The sequence below is a fragment of the Triturus cristatus genome, chromosome 6 (assembly GCF_964204655.1).
Source record: "Triturus cristatus chromosome 6, aTriCri1.1, whole genome shotgun sequence".
Taxonomy (NCBI): Eukaryota; Metazoa; Chordata; class Amphibia; order Caudata; family Salamandridae; genus Triturus; species Triturus cristatus.
In genome coordinates, this window is record NC_140589.1 from 882,682,590 (window position 1) to 882,699,791 (window position 17,202).

The 17,202-nt window shown below is 45.9% G+C and overlaps 17 non-coding genes across 17 annotated transcripts; 9 read left to right on the forward strand and 8 right to left on the reverse strand.

Moving 5' to 3' along the window:
* Positions 1 to 160: 160 nt before the first annotated feature.
* TRNAR-ACG (transfer RNA arginine (anticodon ACG)) lies at positions 161 to 233 on the reverse strand. Its single transcript has one exon. It is a non-coding gene; the product is annotated as a tRNA-Arg (tRNA).
* A 764-nt stretch (positions 234 to 997) lies between these two features.
* Positions 998 to 1,104, forward strand: LOC146818753 (U6 spliceosomal RNA). Its single transcript, XR_014963713.1, has one exon. It is a non-coding gene; the product is annotated as a U6 spliceosomal RNA (small nuclear RNA).
* Positions 1,105 to 2,958: 1,854 nt separating this feature from the next.
* LOC146818754 (U6 spliceosomal RNA) lies at positions 2,959 to 3,065 on the forward strand. The gene has a single exon (XR_014963714.1). It is a non-coding gene; the product is annotated as a U6 spliceosomal RNA (small nuclear RNA).
* A 1,007-nt stretch (positions 3,066 to 4,072) lies between these two features.
* Positions 4,073 to 4,145, reverse strand: TRNAR-ACG (transfer RNA arginine (anticodon ACG)). The gene has a single exon. It is a non-coding gene; the product is annotated as a tRNA-Arg (tRNA).
* Positions 4,146 to 4,919: 774 nt separating this feature from the next.
* LOC146818756 (U6 spliceosomal RNA) lies at positions 4,920 to 5,026 on the forward strand. The gene has a single exon (XR_014963715.1). It is a non-coding gene; the product is annotated as a U6 spliceosomal RNA (small nuclear RNA).
* Positions 5,027 to 6,039: 1,013 nt separating this feature from the next.
* On the reverse strand, positions 6,040 to 6,112 carry TRNAR-ACG (transfer RNA arginine (anticodon ACG)). Its single transcript has one exon. It is a non-coding gene; the product is annotated as a tRNA-Arg (tRNA).
* Positions 6,113 to 6,884: 772 nt separating this feature from the next.
* On the forward strand, positions 6,885 to 6,991 carry LOC146818758 (U6 spliceosomal RNA). Its single transcript, XR_014963716.1, has one exon. It is a non-coding gene; the product is annotated as a U6 spliceosomal RNA (small nuclear RNA).
* A 1,013-nt stretch (positions 6,992 to 8,004) lies between these two features.
* TRNAR-ACG (transfer RNA arginine (anticodon ACG)) lies at positions 8,005 to 8,077 on the reverse strand. Its single transcript has one exon. It is a non-coding gene; the product is annotated as a tRNA-Arg (tRNA).
* Positions 8,078 to 8,849: 772 nt separating this feature from the next.
* On the forward strand, positions 8,850 to 8,956 carry LOC146818760 (U6 spliceosomal RNA). Its single transcript, XR_014963718.1, has one exon. It is a non-coding gene; the product is annotated as a U6 spliceosomal RNA (small nuclear RNA).
* Positions 8,957 to 9,963: 1,007 nt separating this feature from the next.
* On the reverse strand, positions 9,964 to 10,036 carry TRNAR-ACG (transfer RNA arginine (anticodon ACG)). Its single transcript has one exon. It is a non-coding gene; the product is annotated as a tRNA-Arg (tRNA).
* A 774-nt stretch (positions 10,037 to 10,810) lies between these two features.
* On the forward strand, positions 10,811 to 10,917 carry LOC146818762 (U6 spliceosomal RNA). Its single transcript, XR_014963719.1, has one exon. It is a non-coding gene; the product is annotated as a U6 spliceosomal RNA (small nuclear RNA).
* A 1,007-nt stretch (positions 10,918 to 11,924) lies between these two features.
* Positions 11,925 to 11,997, reverse strand: TRNAR-ACG (transfer RNA arginine (anticodon ACG)). The gene has a single exon. It is a non-coding gene; the product is annotated as a tRNA-Arg (tRNA).
* A 774-nt stretch (positions 11,998 to 12,771) lies between these two features.
* LOC146818764 (U6 spliceosomal RNA) lies at positions 12,772 to 12,878 on the forward strand. Its single transcript, XR_014963720.1, has one exon. It is a non-coding gene; the product is annotated as a U6 spliceosomal RNA (small nuclear RNA).
* A 1,013-nt stretch (positions 12,879 to 13,891) lies between these two features.
* TRNAR-ACG (transfer RNA arginine (anticodon ACG)) lies at positions 13,892 to 13,964 on the reverse strand. Its single transcript has one exon. It is a non-coding gene; the product is annotated as a tRNA-Arg (tRNA).
* A 774-nt stretch (positions 13,965 to 14,738) lies between these two features.
* Positions 14,739 to 14,845, forward strand: LOC146818766 (U6 spliceosomal RNA). The gene has a single exon (XR_014963721.1). It is a non-coding gene; the product is annotated as a U6 spliceosomal RNA (small nuclear RNA).
* Positions 14,846 to 15,858: 1,013 nt separating this feature from the next.
* On the reverse strand, positions 15,859 to 15,931 carry TRNAR-ACG (transfer RNA arginine (anticodon ACG)). The gene has a single exon. It is a non-coding gene; the product is annotated as a tRNA-Arg (tRNA).
* A 774-nt stretch (positions 15,932 to 16,705) lies between these two features.
* On the forward strand, positions 16,706 to 16,812 carry LOC146818768 (U6 spliceosomal RNA). Its single transcript, XR_014963722.1, has one exon. It is a non-coding gene; the product is annotated as a U6 spliceosomal RNA (small nuclear RNA).
* The last annotated feature ends 390 nt before the right edge of the window (positions 16,813 to 17,202 follow it).

The following is a 17,202-nucleotide window of genomic DNA, read 5'->3' on the forward strand; positions in this document are numbered from 1 at the left end:
AGCAAATGGGAAACTTTTAACTAGCCGTGGTCCTATTACTGCAGCCCTACCATGGAACGACTGCTGGATGAGTCCTGCTCGAGAATATTGAACCTACAACAAGTCTGAGGTAAATAAGAATTCCACAGGAATACCATAAAACAGGGACCTATGACCCTTTCGAGCCAGATAGGAGTCGAACCTACAATCTTCTGATCCGTAGTCAGACGCGTTATCCATTGCGCCACTGGCCCCATGTAGGATTACCCATACTTTTGTCCTTAAGAGGACCAGAAGTTGTGTGTGTGTGTGTTTTAAAACACCATTCCATCAACCTTTTTAGCCACGTTTACTGCTCACAACCAGAAGACACAAGTAAACCCACCTGACCTCCTGAAATTCTGTTCTGTCAGGTGTTCCTAACTTATACAAAGGACTTTAGGAGGACGAAGGACCTAAAAGTCAGGGGAAATGGTCCTAGGTCCAAGGAAATGTTTTAGATCAGCCTCAGTTTCTTAAATATTCTGCATTAACATCATCAGTTCCACGTCTGTGTGGAGCTGATCTTGAGGACTCCTTAATCAGCAGGCGGGTACAACAATAAAGTGTTTAATATTACAATACAGGCGAAAATTCAGACACCTTGTCATAGGCTCACCTTGTCCAGGGACCCAAGCATGCTGCCTTTCACCTCTCAGAGCCCTTCACCTAACCTACTGTGCAGCTGTCTCACCTTTAATATCACTGTTCCACAGGCAGCATGATGTCACAATGTTCCTTGTCAGTAGCCTGAACCATGAGCCTTTGCAACCCTGGCATAATCTACATACTTCCAATTGGTGAAGTCTTGGACCACAAATGCAGTGAAGAATAATGGATTGTTACTCTTCATGCATTTTTGCCCATTGGCTCAGATTTGAATGCTTACTGGCCATACGAGCATCTCTGCCAGGCCACCCTATGTCTAGAGACCGTAGATTTAGAGAGTTTATAAACATTGTAGGTTCATCAATGAAGTGTGCTCGCTTCGGCGGCACATATACTAAAATTGGAACGATACAGAGAAGATTAGCATGGCCCCTGCGCAAGGATGACACGCAAATTCGTGAAGCGTTCCATATTTTTACCAGCTTTCAGGAGAGAAATGTTCTATGTTTTCAAGACTAATTGAAATAATAAAGCAGGTTCCAGTGCTTTCCTCCTAATATCTATTTTTCAATTTGTCTCTCCTCAACATTTTTAATGTATTTACCTCGCAGTAATGAAGGTGCACTCTATGGCCAGCTGCATTTAGCAAGGAAGCCTGCAGGACTTCTGGGACTTTTCTTTCCCTTCTTCAGCCTCCCTGTCATTATTCTTCACAACCCCCAAATCTATACTGCTGCCAGCGATGCGTTGCTTTGTGGGAAGCAAGAGAAAGAGAAGGGGAGGGCCTATGCAAATGATGGCCTCAGGGCTGTCTGGGAGTCCCTTTTCAGCAGTACTGTTAAAATCCGCCTTGCAACCAGATTGGTCGGGTAAGCTGAAAAACACCAGGCATGATTGGGCACCAGGTCCTCTAGGCCCTTGGAGGACATATCGGCGCTGCATCCCTCAGTTTCTGAGGTCCAAGAAATGTTCACCCTCCACCCTAATAGAGAGGTCTTGGCCGATCGTGGCCGATCGGGGCAGAAGGGAGCAGGGCAAGATGCTCATGATCCTGCTCTAATAATGAACTGCCTTCCTCTCTCCTTACCTGTGGTTCTGCCTGGCTGCTTGGTTCCAGTTGTAGGCCTACATCCCACAGGCAATTTGCTTGTCCCTCTCACACATGTAAATGGGTCAGCACTCAAGTGCACACACCTGCCTGCACCCACAGACCCTCTCACACACACTTTTCTCAACAAGATTTTTTCCTAGTTTAGAGACTCAGAGACCCATGTTGAAATACAAAAGCAGCACACCACATGACGGCCTTCACATAGAATCCAGCAGCAAATGGGAAACTTTTAACTAGCCGTGGTCCTATTACTGCAGCCCTACCATGGAACGACTGCTGGATGAGTCCTGCTCGAGAATATTGAACCTACAACAAGTCTGAGGTAAATAAGAATTCCACAGGAATACCATAAAACAGGGACCTATGACCCTTTCGAGCCAGATAGGAGTCGAACCTACAATCTTCTGATCCGTAGTCAGTCGCGTTATCCATTGCGCCACTGGCCCCATGTAGGATTACCCATACTTTTGTCCTTAAGAGGACCAGAAGTTGTGTGTGTGTGTGTGTGTGTGTGTTTTAAAACACCATTCCATCAACCTTTTTAGCCACGTTTACTGCTCACAACCAGAAGACACAAGTAAACCCACCTGACCTCCTGAAATTCTGTTCTGTCAGGTGTTCCTAACTTATACAAAGGACTTTAGGAGGACGAAGGACCTAAAAGTCAGGGGAAATGGTCCTAGGTCCAAGGAAATGTTTTAGATCAGCCTCAGTTTCTTAAATATTCTGCATTAACATCATCAGTTCCACGTCTGTGTGGAGCTGATCTTGAGGACTCCTTAATCAGCAGGCGGGTACAACAATAAAGTGTTTAATATTACAATACAGGCGAAAATTCAGACACCTTGTCATAGGCTCACCTTGTCCAGGGACCCAAGCATGCTGCCTTTCACCTCTCAGAGCCCTTCACCTAACCTACTGTGCAGCTGTCTCACCTTTAATATCACTGTTCCACAGGCAGCATGATGTCACAATGTTCCTTGTCAGTAGCCTGAACCATGAGCCTTTGCAACCCTGGCATAATCTACATACTTCCAATTGGTGAAGTCTTGGACCACAAATGCAGTGAAGAATAATGGATTGTTACTCTTCATGCATTTTTGCCCATTGGCTCAGATTTGAATGCTTACTGGCCATACGAGCATCTCTGCCAGGCCACCCTATGTCTAGAGACCGTAGATTTAGAGAGTTTATAAACATTGTAGGTTCATCAATGAAGTGTGCTCGCTTCGGCGGCACATATACTAAAATTGGAACGATACAGAGAAGATTAGCATGGCCCCTGCGCAAGGATGACACGCAAATTCGTGAAGCGTTCCATATTTTTACCAGCTTTCAGAAGAGAAATGTTCTATGTTTTCAAGACTAATTGAAATAATAAAGCAGGTTCCAGTGCTTTCCTCCTAATATCTATTTTTCAATTTGTCTCTCCTCAACATTTTTAATGTATTTACCTCGCAGTAATGAAGGTGCACTCTATGGCCAGCTGCATTTAGCAAGGAAGCCTGCAGGACTTCTGGGACTTTTCTTTCCCTTCTTCAGCCTCCCTGTCATTATTCTTCACAACCCCCAAATCTATACTGCTGCCAGCGATGCGTTGCTTTGTGGGAAGCAAGAGAAAGAGAAGGGGAGGGCCTATGCAAATGATGGCCTCAGGGCTGTCTGGGAGTCCCTTTTCAGCAGTACTGTTAAAATCCGCCTTGCAACCAGATTGGTCGGGTAAGCTGAAAAACACCAGGCATGATTGGGCACCAGGTCCTCTAGGCCCTTGGAGGACATATTGGCGCTGCATCCCTCAGTTTCTGAGGTCCAAGAAATGTTCACCCTCCACCCTAATAGAGAGGTCTTGGCCGATCGTGGCCGATCGGGGCAGAAGGGAGCAGGGCAAGATGCTCATGATCCTGCTCTAATAATGAACTGCCTTCCTCTCTCCTTACCTGTGGTTCTGCCTGGCTGCTTGGTTCCAGTTGTAGGCCTACATCCCACAGGCAATTTGCTTGTCCCTCTCACACATGTAAATGGGTCAGCACTCAAGTGCACACACCTGCCTGCACCCACAGACCCTCTCACACACACTTTTCTCAACAAGATTTTTTCCTAGTTTAGAGACTCAGAGACCCATGTTGAAATACAAAAGCAGCACACCACATGACGGCCTTCACATAGAATCCAGCAGCAAATGGGAAACTTTTAACTAGCCGTGGTCCTATTACTGCAGCCCTACCATGGAACGACTGCTGGATGAGTCCTGCTCGAGAATATTGAACCTACAACAAGTCTGAGGTAAATAAGAATTCCACAGGAATACCATAAAACAGGGACCTATGACCCTTTCGAGCCAGATAGGAGTCGAACCTACAATCTTCTGATCCGTAGTCAGACGCGTTATCCATTGCGCCACTGGCCCCATGTAGGATTACCCATACTTTTGTCCTTAAGAGGACCAGAAGTTGTGTGTGTGTGTGTGTGTGTGTGTTTTAAAACACCATTCCATCAACCTTTTTAGCCACGTTTACTGCTCACAACCAGAAGACACAAGTAAACCCACCTGACCTCCTGAAATTCTGTTCTGTCAGGTGTTCCTAACTTATACAAAGGACTTTAGGAGGACGAAGGACCTAAAAGTCAGGGGAAATGGTCCTAGGTCCAAGGAAATGTTTTAGATCAGCCTCAGTTTCTTAAATATTCTGCATTAACATCATCAGTTCCACGTCTGTGTGGAGCTGATCTTGAGGACTCCTTAATCAGCAGGCGGGTACAACAATAAAGTGTTTAATATTACAATACAGGCGAAAATTCAGACACCTTGTCATAGGCTCACCTTGTCCAGGGACCCAAGCATGCTGCCTTTCACCTCTCAGAGCCCTTCACCTAACCTACTGTGCAGCTGTCTCACCTTTAATATCACTGTTCCACAGGCAGCATGATGTCACAATGTTCCTTGTCAGTAGCCTGAACCATGAGCCTTTGCAACCCTGGCATAATCTACATACTTCCAATTGGTGAAGTCTTGGACCACAAATGCAGTGAAGAATAATGGATTGTTACTCTTCATGCATTTTTGCCCATTGGCTCAGATTTGAATGCTTACTGGCCATACGAGCATCTCTGCCAGGCCACCCTATGTCTAGAGACCGTAGATTTAGAGAGTTTATAAACATTGTAGGTTCATCAATGAAGTGTGCTCGCTTCGGCGGCACATATACTAAAATTGGAACGATACAGAGAAGATTAGCATGGCCCCTGCGCAAGGATGACACGCAAATTCGTGAAGCGTTCCATATTTTTACCAGCTTTCAGGAGAGAAATGTTCTATGTTTTCAAGACTAATTGAAATAATAAAGCAGGTTCCAGTGCTTTCCTCCTAATATCTATTTTTCAATTTGTCTCTCCTCAACATTTTTAATGTATTTACCTCGCAGTAATGAAGGTGCACTCTATGGCCAGCTGCATTTAGCAAGGAAGCCTGCAGGACTTCTGGGACTTTTCTTTCCCTTCTTCAGCCTCCCTGTCATTATTCTTCACAACCCCCAAATCTATACTGCTGCCAGCGATGCGTTGCTTTGTGGGAAGCAAGAGAAAGAGAAGGGGAGGGCCTATGCAAATGATGGCCTCAGGGCTGTCTGGGAGTCCCTTTTCAGCAGTACTGTTAAAATCCGCCTTGCAACCAGATTGGTCGGGTAAGCTGAAAAACACCAGGCATGATTGGGCACCAGGTCCTCTAGGCCCTTGGAGGACATATCGGCGCTGCATCCCTCAGTTTCTGAGGTCCAAGAAATGTTCACCCTCCACCCTAATAGAGAGGTCTTGGCCGATCGTGGCCGATCGGGGCAGAAGGGAGCAGGGCAAGATGCTCATGCTCATGATCCTGCTCTAATAATGAACTGCCTTCCTCTCTCCTTACCTGTGGTTCTGCCTGGCTGCTTGGTTCCAGTTGTAGGCCTACATCCCACAGGCAATTTGCTTGTCCCTCTCACACATGTAAATGGGTCAGCACTCAAGTGCACACACCTGCCTGCACCCACAGACCCTCTCACACACACTTTTCTCAACAAGATTTTTTCCTAGTTTAGAGACTCAGAGACCCATGTTGAAATACAAAAGCAGCACACCACATGACGGCCTTCACATAGAATCCAGCAGCAAATGGGAAACTTTTAACTAGCCGTGGTCCTATTACTGCAGCCCTACCATGGAACGACTGCTGGATGAGTCCTGCTCGAGAATATTGAACCTACAACAAGTCTGAGGTAAATAAGAATTCCACAGGAATACCATAAAACAGGGACCTATGACCCTTTCGAGCCAGATAGGAGTCGAACCTACAATCTTCTGATCCGTAGTCAGACGCGTTATCCATTGCGCCACTGGCCCCATGTAGGATTACCCATACTTTTGTCCTTAAGAGGACCAGAAGTTGTGTGTGTGTGTGTGTGTGTGTTTTAAAACACCATTCCATCAACCTTTTTAGCCACGTTTACTGCTCACAACCAGAAGACACAAGTAAACCCACCTGACCTCCTGAAATTCTGTTCTGTCAGGTGTTCCTAACTTATACAAAGGACTTTAGGAGGACGAAGGACCTAAAAGTCAGGGGAAATGGTCCTAGGTCCAAGGAAATGTTTTAGATCAGCCTCAGTTTCTTAAATATTCTGCATTAACATCATCAGTTCCACGTCTGTGTGGAGCTGATCTTGAGGACTCCTTAATCAGCAGGCGGGTACAACAATAAAGTGTTTAATATTACAATACAGGCGAAAATTCAGACACCTTGTCATAGGCTCACCTTGTCCAGGGACCCAAGCATGCTGCCTTTCACCTCTCAGAGCCCTTCACCTAACCTACTGTGCAGCTGTCTCACCTTTAATATCACTGTTCCACAGGCAGCATGATGTCACAATGTTCCTTGTCAGTAGCCTGAACCATGAGCCTTTGCAACCCTGGCATAATCTACATACTTCCAATTGGTGAAGTCTTGGACCACAAATGCAGTGAAGAATAATGGATTGTTACTCTTCATGCATTTTTGCCCATTGGCTCAGATTTGAATGCTTACTGGCCATACGAGCATCTCTGCCAGGCCACCCTATGTCTAGAGACCGTAGATTTAGAGAGTTTATAAACATTGTAGGTTCATCAATGAAGTGTGCTCGCTTCGGCGGCACATATACTAAAATTGGAACGATACAGAGAAGATTAGCATGGCCCCTGCGCAAGGATGACACGCAAATTCGTGAAGCGTTCCATATTTTTACCAGCTTTCAGGAGAGAAATGTTCTATGTTTTCAAGACTAATTGAAATAATAAAGCAGGTTCCAGTGCTTTCCTCCTAATATCTATTTTTCAATTTGTCTCTCCTCAACATTTTTAATGTATTTACCTCGCAGTAATGAAGGTGCACTCTATGGCCAGCTGCATTTAGCAAGGAAGCCTGCAGGACTTCTGGGACTTTTCTTTCCCTTCTTCAGCCTCCCTGTCATTATTCTTCACAACCCCCAAATCTATACTGCTGCCAGCGATGCGTTGCTTTGTGGGAAGCAAGAGAAAGAGAAGGGGAGGGCCTATGCAAATGATGGCCTCAGGGCTGTCTGGGAGTCCCTTTTCAGCAGTACTGTTAAAATCCGCCTTGCAACCAGATTGGTCGGGTAAGCTGAAAAACACCAGGCATGATTGGGCACCAGGTCCTCTAGGCCCTTGGAGGACATATCGGCGCTGCATCCCTCAGTTTCTGAGGTCCAAGAAATGTTCACCCTCCACCCTAATAGAGAGGTCTTGGCCGATCGTGGCCGATCGGGGCAGAAGGGAGCAGGGCAAGATGCTCATGCTCATGATCCTGCTCTAATAATGAACTGCCTTCCTCTCTCCTTACCTGTGGTTCTGCCTGGCTGCTTGGTTCCAGTTGTAGGCCTACATCCCACAGGCAATTTGCTTGTCCCTCTCACACATGTAAATGGGTCAGCACTCAAGTGCACACACCTGCCTGCACCCACAGACCCTCTCACACACACTTTTCTCAACAAGATTTTTTCCTAGTTTAGAGACTCAGAGACCCATGTTGAAATACAAAAGCAGCACACCACATGACGGCCTTCACATAGAATCCAGCAGCAAATGGGAAACTTTTAACTAGCCGTGGTCCTATTACTGCAGCCCTACCATGGAACGACTGCTGGATGAGTCCTGCTCGAGAATATTGAACCTACAACAAGTCTGAGGTAAATAAGAATTCCACAGGAATACCATAAAACAGGGACCTATGACCCTTTCGAGCCAGATAGGAGTCGAACCTACAATCTTCTGATCCGTAGTCAGACGCGTTATCCATTGCGCCACTGGCCCCATGTAGGATTACCCATACTTTTGTCCTTAAGAGGACCAGAAGTTGTGTGTGTGTGTGTGTGTGTGTTTTAAAACACCATTCCATCAACCTTTTTAGCCACGTTTACTGCTCACAACCAGAAGACACAAGTAAACCCACCTGACCTCCTGAAATTCTGTTCTGTCAGGTGTTCCTAACTTATACAAAGGACTTTAGGAGGACGAAGGACCTAAAAGTCAGGGGAAATGGTCCTAGGTCCAAGGAAATGTTTTAGATCAGCCTCAGTTTCTTAAATATTCTGCATTAACATCATCAGTTCCACGTCTGTGTGGAGCTGATCTTGAGGACTCCTTAATCAGCAGGCGGGTACAACAATAAAGTGTTTAATATTACAATACAGGCGAAAATTCAGACACCTTGTCATAGGCTCACCTTGTCCAGGGACCCAAGCATGCTGCCTTTCACCTCTCAGAGCCCTTCACCTAACCTACTGTGCAGCTGTCTCACCTTTAATATCACTGTTCCACAGGCAGCATGATGTCACAATGTTCCTTGTCAGTAGCCTGAACCATGAGCCTTTGCAACCCTGGCATAATCTACATACTTCCAATTGGTGAAGTCTTGGACCACAAATGCAGTGAAGAATAATGGATTGTTACTCTTCATGCATTTTTGCCCATTGGCTCAGATTTGAATGCTTACTGGCCATACGAGCATCTCTGCCAGGCCACCCTATGTCTAGAGACCGTAGATTTAGAGAGTTTATAAACATTGTAGGTTCATCAATGAAGTGTGCTCGCTTCGGCGGCACATATACTAAAATTGGAACGATACAGAGAAGATTAGCATGGCCCCTGCGCAAGGATGACACGCAAATTCGTGAAGCGTTCCATATTTTTACCAGCTTTCAGGAGAGAAATGTTCTATGTTTTCAAGACTAATTGAAATAATAAAGCAGGTTCCAGTGCTTTCCTCCTAATATCTATTTTTCAATTTGTCTCTCCTCAACATTTTTAATGTATTTACCTCGCAGTAATGAAGGTGCACTCTATGGCCAGCTGCATTTAGCAAGGAAGCCTGCAGGACTTCTGGGACTTTTCTTTCCCTTCTTCAGCCTCCCTGTCATTATTCTTCACAACCCCCAAATCTATACTGCTGCCAGCGATGCGTTGCTTTGTGGGAAGCAAGAGAAAGAGAAGGGGAGGGCCTATGCAAATGATGGCCTCAGGGCTGTCTGGGAGTCCCTTTTCAGCAGTACTGTTAAAATCCGCCTTGCAACCAGATTGGTCGGGTAAGCTGAAAAACACCAGGCATGATTGGGCACCAGGTCCTCTAGGCCCTTGGAGGACATATCGGCGCTGCATCCCTCAGTTTCTGAGGTCCAAGAAATGTTCACCCTCCACCCTAATAGAGAGGTCTTGGCCGATCGTGGCCGATCGGGGCAGAAGGGAGCAGGGCAAGATGCTCATGATCCTGCTCTAATAATGAACTGCCTTCCTCTCTCCTTACCTGTGGTTCTGCCTGGCTGCTTGGTTCCAGTTGTAGGCCTACATCCCACAGGCAATTTGCTTGTCCCTCTCACACATGTAAATGGGTCAGCACTCAAGTGCACACACCTGCCTGCACCCACAGACCCTCTCACACACACTTTTCTCAACAAGATTTTTTCCTAGTTTAGAGACTCAGAGACCCATGTTGAAATACAAAAGCAGCACACACCATGACGGCCTTCACATAGAATCCAGCAGCAAATGGGAAACTTTTAACTAGCCGTGGTCCTATTACTGCAGCCCTACCATGGAACGACTGCTGGATGAGTCCTGCTCGAGAATATTGAACCTACAACAAGTCTGAGGTAAATAAGAATTCCACAGGAATACCATAAAACAGGGACCTATGGCCCTTTCGAGCCAGATAGGAGTCGAACCTACAATCTTCTGATCCGTAGTCAGACGCGTTATCCATTGCGCCACTGGCCCCATGTAGGATTACCCATACTTTTGTCCTTAAGAGGACCAGAAGTTGTGTGTGTGTGTGTGTGTGTGTGTTTTAAAACACCATTCCATCAACCTTTTTAGCCACGTTTACTGCTCACAACCAGAAGACACAAGTAAACCCACCTGACCTCCTGAAATTCTGTTCTGTCAGGTGTTCCTAACTTATACAAAGGACTTTAGGAGGACGAAGGACCTAAAAGTCAGGGGAAATGGTCCTAGGTCCAAGGAAATGTTTTAGATCAGCCTCAGTTTCTTAAATATTCTGCATTAACATCATCAGTTCCACGTCTGTGTGGAGCTGATCTTGAGGACTCCTTAATCAGCAGGCGGGTACAACAATAAAGTGTTTAATATTACAATACAGGCGAAAATTCAGACACCTTGTCATAGGCTCACCTTGTCCAGGGACCCAAGCATGCTGCCTTTCACCTCTCAGAGCCCTTCACCTAACCTACTGTGCAGCTGTCTCACCTTTAATATCACTGTTCCACAGGCAGCATGATGTCACAATGTTCCTTGTCAGTAGCCTGAACCATGAGCCTTTGCAACCCTGGCATAATCTACATACTTCCAATTGGTGAAGTCTTGGACCACAAATGCAGTGAAGAATAATGGATTGTTACTCTTCATGCATTTTTGCCCATTGGCTCAGATTTGAATGCTTACTGGCCATACGAGCATCTCTGCCAGGCCACCCTATGTCTAGAGACCGTAGATTTAGAGAGTTTATAAACATTGTAGGTTCATCAATGAAGTGTGCTCGCTTCGGCGGCACATATACTAAAATTGGAACGATACAGAGAAGATTAGCATGGCCCCTGCGCAAGGATGACACGCAAATTCGTGAAGCGTTCCATATTTTTACCAGCTTTCAGGAGAGAAATGTTCTATGTTTTCAAGACTAATTGAAATAATAAAGCAGGTTCCAGTGCTTTCCTCCTAATATCTATTTTTCAATTTGTCTCTCCTCAACATTTTTAATGTATTTACCTCGCAGTAATGAAGGTGCACTCTATGGCCATCTGCATTTAGCAAGGAAGCCTGCAGGACTTCTGGGACTTTTCTTTCCCTTCTTCAGCCTCCCTGTCATTATTCTTCACAACCCCCAAATCTATACTGCTGCCAGCGATGCGTTGCTTTGTGGGAAGCAAGAGAAAGAGAAGGGGAGGGCCTATGCAAATGATGGCCTCAGGGCTGTCTGGGAGTCCCTTTTCAGCAGTACTGTTAAAATCCGCCTTGCAACCAGATTGGTCGGGTAAGCTGAAAAACACCAGGCATGATTGGGCACCAGGTCCTCTAGGCCCTTGGAGGACATATCGGCGCTGCATCCCTCAGTTTCTGAGGTCCAAGAAATGTTCACCCTCCACCCTAATAGAGAGGTCGTGGCCGATCGTGGCCGATCGGGGCAGAAGGGAGCAGGGCAAGATGCTCATGATCCTGCTCTAATAATGAACTGCCTTCCTCTCTCCTTACCTGTGGTTCTGCCTGGCTGCTTGGTTCCAGTTGTAGGCCTACATCCCACAGGCAATTTGCTTGTCCCTCTCACACATGTAAATGGGTCAGCACTCAAGTGCACACACCTGCCTGCACCCACAGACCCTCTCACACACACTTTTCTCAACAAGATTTTTTCCTAGTTTAGAGACTCAGAGACCCATGTTGAAATACAAAAGCAGCACACCACATGACGGCCTTCACATAGAATCCAGCAGCAAATGGGAAACTTTTAACTAGCCGTGGTCCTATTACTGCAGCCCTACCATGGAACGACTGCTGGATGAGTCCTGCTCGAGAATATTGAACCTACAACAAGTCTGAGGTAAATAAGAATTCCACAGGAATACCATAAAACAGGGACCTATGACCCTTTCGAGCCAGATAGGAGTCGAACCTACAATCTTCTGATCCGTAGTCAGACGCGTTATCCATTGCGCCACTGGCCCCATGTAGGATTACCCATACTTTTGTCCTTAAGAGGACCAGAAGTTGTGTGTGTGTGTGTGTGTGTGTGTTTTAAAACACCATTCCATCAACCTTTTTAGCCACGTTTACTGCTCACAACCAGAAGACACAAGTAAACCCACCTGACCTCCTGAAATTCTGTTCTGTCAGGTGTTCCTAACTTATACAAAGGACTTTAGGAGGACGAAGGACCTAAAAGTCAGGGGAAATGGTCCTAGGTCCAAGGAAATGTTTTAGATCAGCCTCAGTTTCTTAAATATTCTGCATTAACATCATCAGTTCCACGTCTGTGTGGAGCTGATCTTGAGGACTCCTTAATCAGCAGGCGGGTACAACAATAAAGTGTTTAATATTACAATACAGGCGAAAATTCAGACACCTTGTCATAGGCTCACCTTGTCCAGGGACCCAAGCATGCTGCCTTTCACCTCTCAGAGCCCTTCACCTAACCTACTGTGCAGCTGTCTCACCTTTAATATCACTGTTCCACAGGCAGCATGATGTCACAATGTTCCTTGTCAGTAGCCTGAACCATGAGCCTTTGCAACCCTGGCATAATCTACATACTTCCAATTGGTGAAGTCTTGGACCACAAATGCAGTGAAGAATAATGGATTGTTACTCTTCATGCATTTTTGCCCATTGGCTCAGATTTGAATGCTTACTGGCCATACGAGCATCTCTGCCAGGCCACCCTATGTCTAGAGACCGTAGATTTAGAGAGTTTATAAACATTGTAGGTTCATCAATGAAGTGTGCTCGCTTCGGCGGCACATATACTAAAATTGGAACGATACAGAGAAGATTAGCATGGCCCCTGCGCAAGGATGACACGCAAATTCGTGAAGCGTTCCATATTTTTACCAGCTTTCAGGAGAGAAATGTTCTATGTTTTCAAGACTAATTGAAATAATAAAGCAGGTTCCAGTGCTTTCCTCCTAATATCTATTTTTCAATTTGTCTCTCCTCAACATTTTTAATGTATTTACCTCGCAGTAATGAAGGTGCACTCTATGGCCAGCTGCATTTAGCAAGGAAGCCTGCAGGACTTCTGGGACTTTTCTTTCCCTTCTTCAGCCTCCCTGTCATTATTCTTCACAACCCCCAAATCTATACTGCTGCCAGCGATGCGTTGCTTTGTGGGAAGCAAGAGAAAGAGAAGGGGAGGGCCTATGCAAATGATGGCCTCAGGGCTGTCTGGGAGTCCCTTTTCAGCAGTACTGTTAAAATCCGCCTTGCAACCAGATTGGTCGGGTAAGCTGAAAAACACCAGGCATGATTGGGCACCAGGTCCTCTAGGCCCTTGGAGGACATATCGGCGCTGCATCCCTCAGTTTCTGAGGTCCAAGAAATGTTCACCCTCCACCCTAATAGAGAGGTCTTGGCCGATCGTGGCCGATCGGGGCAGAAGGGAGCAGGGCAAGATGCTCATGCTCATGATCCTGCTCTAATAATGAACTGCCTTCCTCTCTCCTTACCTGTGGTTCTGCCTGGCTGCTTGGTTCCAGTTGTAGGCCTACATCCCACAGGCAATTTGCTTGTCCCTCTCACACATGTAAATGGGTCAGCACTCAAGTGCACACACCTGCCTGCACCCACAGACCCTCTCACACACACTTTTCTCAACAAGATTTTTTCCTAGTTTAGAGACTCAGAGACCCATGTTGAAATACAAAAGCAGCACACCACATGACGGCCTTCACATAGAATCCAGCAGCAAATGGGAAACTTTTAACTAGCCGTGGTCCTATTACTGCAGCCCTACCATGGAACGACTGCTGGATGAGTCCTGCTCGAGAATATTGAACCTACAACAAGTCTGAGGTAAATAAGAATTCCACAGGAATACCATAAAACAGGGACCTATGACCCTTTCGAGCCAGATAGGAGTCGAACCTACAATCTTCTGATCCGTAGTCAGACGCGTTATCCATTGCGCCACTGGCCCCATGTAGGATTACCCATACTTTTGTCCTTAAGAGGACCAGAAGTTGTGTGTGTGTGTGTGTGTGTGTGTTTTAAAACACCATTCCATCAACCTTTTTAGCCACGTTTACTGCTCACAACCAGAAGACACAAGTAAACCCACCTGACCTCCTGAAATTCTGTTCTGTCAGGTGTTCCTAACTTATACAAAGGACTTTAGGAGGACGAAGGACCTAAAAGTCAGGGGAAATGGTCCTAGGTCCAAGGAAATGTTTTAGATCAGCCTCAGTTTCTTAAATATTCTGCATTAACATCATCAGTTCCACGTCTGTGTGGAGCTGATCTTGAGGACTCCTTAATCAGCAGGCGGGTACAACAATAAAGTGTTTAATATTACAATACAGGCGAAAATTCAGACACCTTGTCATAGGCTCACCTTGTCCAGGGACCCAAGCATGCTGCCTTTCACCTCTCAGAGCCCTTCACCTAACCTACTGTGCAGCTGTCTCACCTTTAATATCACTGTTCCACAGGCAGCATGATGTCACAATGTTCCTTGTCAGTAGCCTGAACCATGAGCCTTTGCAACCCTGGCATAATCTACATACTTCCAATTGGTGAAGTCTTGGACCACAAATGCAGTGAAGAATAATGGATTGTTACTCTTCATGCATTTTTGCCCATTGGCTCAGATTTGAATGCTTACTGGCCATACGAGCATCTCTGCCAGGCCACCCTATGTCTAGAGACCGTAGATTTAGAGAGTTTATAAACATTGTAGGTTCATCAATGAAGTGTGCTCGCTTCGGCGGCACATATACTAAAATTGGAACGATACAGAGAAGATTAGCATGGCCCCTGCGCAAGGATGACACGCAAATTCGTGAAGCGTTCCATATTTTTACCAGCTTTCAGGAGAGAAATGTTCTATGTTTTCAAGACTAATTGAAATAATAAAGCAGGTTCCAGTGCTTTCCTCCTAATATCTATTTTTCAATTTGTCTCTCCTCAACATTTTTAATGTATTTACCTCGCAGTAATGAAGGTGCACTCTATGGCCAGCTGCATTTAGCAAGGAAGCCTGCAGGACTTCTGGGACTTTTCTTTCCCTTCTTCAGCCTCCCTGTCATTATTCTTCACAACCCCCAAATCTATACTGCTGCCAGCGATGCGTTGCTTTGTGGGAAGCAAGAGAAAGAGAAGGGGAGGGCCTATGCAAATGATGGCCTCAGGGCTGTCTGGGAGTCCCTTTTCAGCAGTACTGTTAAAATCCGCCTTGCAACCAGATTGGTCGGGTAAGCTGAAAAACACCAGGCATGATTGGGCACCAGGTCCTCTAGGCCCTTGGAGGACATATCGGCGCTGCATCCCTCAGTTTCTGAGGTCCAAGAAATGTTCACCCTCCACCCTAATAGAGAGGTCTTGGCCGATCGTGGCCGATCGGGGCAGAAGGGAGCAGGGCAAGATGCTCATGCTCATGATCCTGCTCTAATAATGAACTGCCTTCCTCTCTCCTTACCTGTGGTTCTGCCTGGCTGCTTGGTTCCAGTTGTAGGCCTACATCCCACAGGCAATTTGCTTGTCCCTCTCACACATGTAAATGGGTCAGCACTCAAGTGCACACACCTGCCTGCACCCACAGACCCTCTCACACACACTTTTCTCAACAAGATTTTTTCCTAGTTTAGAGACTCAGAGACCCATGTTGAAATACAAAAGCAGCACACCACATGACGGCCTTCACATAGAATCCAGCAGCAAATGGGAAACTTTTAACTAGCCGTGGTCCTATTACTGCAGCCCTACCATGGAACGACTGCTGGATGAGTCCTGCTCGAGAATATTGAACCTACAACAAGTCTGAGGTAAATAAGAATTCCACAGGAATACCATAAAACAGGGACCTATGACCCTTTCGAGCCAGATAGGAGTCGAACCTACAATCTTCTGATCCGTAGTCAGACGCGTTATCCATTGCGCCACTGGCCCCATGTAGGATTACCCATACTTTTGTCCTTAAGAGGACCAGAAGTTGTGTGTGTGTGTGTGTGTGTGTGTTTTAAAACACCATTCCATCAACCTTTTTAGCCACGTTTACTGCTCACAACCAGAAGACACAAGTAAACCCACCTGACCTCCTGAAATTCTGTTCTGTCAGGTGTTCCTAACTTATACAAAGGACTTTAGGAGGACGAAGGACCTAAAAGTCAGGGGAAATGGTCCTAGGTCCAAGGAAATGTTTTAGATCAGCCTCAGTTTCTTAAATATTCTGCATTAACATCATCAGTTCCACGTCTGTGTGGAGCTGATCTTGAGGACTCCTTAATCAGCAGGCGGGTACAACAATAAAGTGTTTAATATTACAATACAGGCGAAAATTCAGACACCTTGTCATAGGCTCACCTTGTCCAGGGACCCAAGCATGCTGCCTTTCACCTCTCAGAGCCCTTCACCTAACCTACTGTGCAGCTGTCTCACCTTTAATATCACTGTTCCACAGGCAGCATGATGTCACAATGTTCCTTGTCAGTAGCCTGAACCATGAGCCTTTGCAACCCTGGCATAATCTACATACTTCCAATTGGTGAAGTCTTGGACCACAAATGCAGTGAAGAATAATGGATTGTTACTCTTCATGCATTTTTGCCCATTGGCTCAGATTTGAATGCTTACTGGCCATACGAGCATCTCTGCCAGGCCACCCTATGTCTAGAGACCGTAGATTTAGAGAGTTTATAAACATTGTAGGTTCATCAATGAAGTGTGCTCGCTTCGGCGGCACATATACTAAAATTGGAACGATACAGAGAAGATTAGCATGGCCCCTGCGCAAGGATGACACGCAAATTCGTGAAGCGTTCCATATTTTTACCAGCTTTCAGGAGAGAAATGTTCTATGTTTTCAAGACTAATTGAAATAATAAAGCAGGTTCCAGTGCTTTCCTCCTAATATCTATTTTTCAATTTGTCTCTCCTCAACATTTTTAATGTATTTACCTCGCAGTAATGAAGGTGCACTCTATGGCCAGCTGCATTTAGCAAGGAAGCCTGCAGGACTTCTGGGACTTTTCTTTCCCTTCTTCAGCCTCCCTGTCATTATTCTTCACAACCCCCAAATCTATACTGCTGCCAGCGATGCGTTGCTTTGTGGGAAGCAAGAGAAAGAGAAGGGGAGGGCCTATGCAAATGATGGCCTCAGGGCTGTCTGGGAGTCCCTTTTCAGCAGTACTGTTAAAATCCGCCTTGCAACCAGATTGGTC